The following is a 1,032-nucleotide window of genomic DNA, read 5'->3' on the forward strand; positions in this document are numbered from 1 at the left end:
CACACAATATATTTCCACAAATCCAGCCCTTCAAAGAGTAATAAATGAAAAACTCCAATACAAGAAGGAGAACTACATCCCTTAAAAAGCAAAAATGTAATCTGCCAACAAAACTAAAAGATAGACACATGAATGGAATGTCAGCTCTAACTACAAAACAACAGGAAGCAACAATTACATTTCCTTAATATCTATTAATATCAATGGACTCATTCCGCAATAAAAAGACAAAGACTATCAGATTGGGTACATAAACAGGACGGAACATTTTGCCAGGAAACCCATCTCAGTGAGAAAAGCAGACACTACCTCAGAATAAAAGGCTGGAAAACAATTCTCCAAGCCAATGGCCCCAAGAAAAAAGCTGGAGTAGCCATTCTAATATCGAGTAAAATTGACTTTCACCCTAAAGTGATCAAAAAGGATAAGGAGGGACATTTCATATTCATCAAAGGTATGATCTACCAAGATGAACTCTCAATACTGAACCTCTATGCTCCAAATGCAAGGGCATCTACATTCATAAAAGAAACTTTACTAAAGCACAAAGCACACATTACACCGCACACAATAGTAGTGAGAGATTTCAATACCCTACTCGCTGCAATGGACAGATCATGGAAACAGAAACTAAACAAGGACACAGTGAGACTAACAGAAGTTATGAAACAGATGGATTTGACAGATATCTATAGAACATTTTATTCTAAAACAAAAGGATATACCTTCTTCTCAGCACCTCATGGTACCTTCTCCAAAACTGACCATATAATTGGTCACAAATCAGGCCTCAACAGATACAAGAAGATTGAAATAATTCCTTGTATCCTATCAGATCACCACGGACTAAGGCTGTTCCTCAATAACAACATAAACAATAGAATGCCCACATACACATGTAAGCTTAACAAAACTCTACTCAATGATAACTTGGTCAAGGAAGGAATAAAGAAAGAAATTAAATTCTTTCTAGAGTTTAATGAAAATGAAGCCACAATATACCCAAACTTATGGGACACAATGAAAGCAGTC

Source organism: Mastomys coucha, unplaced genomic scaffold (assembly GCF_008632895.1).
Source record: "Mastomys coucha isolate ucsf_1 unplaced genomic scaffold, UCSF_Mcou_1 pScaffold7, whole genome shotgun sequence".
NCBI classification, from domain to species: domain Eukaryota; kingdom Metazoa; phylum Chordata; class Mammalia; order Rodentia; family Muridae; genus Mastomys; species Mastomys coucha.